Raw genomic sequence first — 356 nt, 5'->3', positions numbered from 1 at the left:
GTTTCTATCCCTCTCCCTTCCTCTCTCTCTCTACGATAGAATTTAAACCATAAAAGAATAAAGAAGCAAACACCTCGATGGAAAGCCATTTCTCGGCCCCATCGTAAGCTCACACCTCTCTCGGCGTTAACGATGCATGAGGTTAGCAGCTAGGGGTGCGGAAGGACGGGGTGGAGCGAGCCCACCCACCAACAGAACAGAAGAGGGGCTGGTGAGGGGCCCAGCCTCGTGGAGCCACCTGGCGGGGCAGCCTCCACCCCAACAGACGCGGTCAAGGCCAAGGTCCCCTCTGGGCTGCTCTCCCCGTAGCAAATGAGGAACTGACTGCAGGCTTTCTGTTTCAGGAGAAGGGGAGC

Source organism: Myotis davidii, unplaced genomic scaffold (assembly GCF_000327345.1).
Source record: "Myotis davidii unplaced genomic scaffold, ASM32734v1 scaffold1914, whole genome shotgun sequence".
NCBI lineage: Eukaryota > Metazoa > Chordata > Mammalia > Chiroptera > Vespertilionidae > Myotis > Myotis davidii.
The sequence above is the reverse complement of the archived record's forward strand: the minus strand, read 5'-3'. Positions refer to the sequence as shown.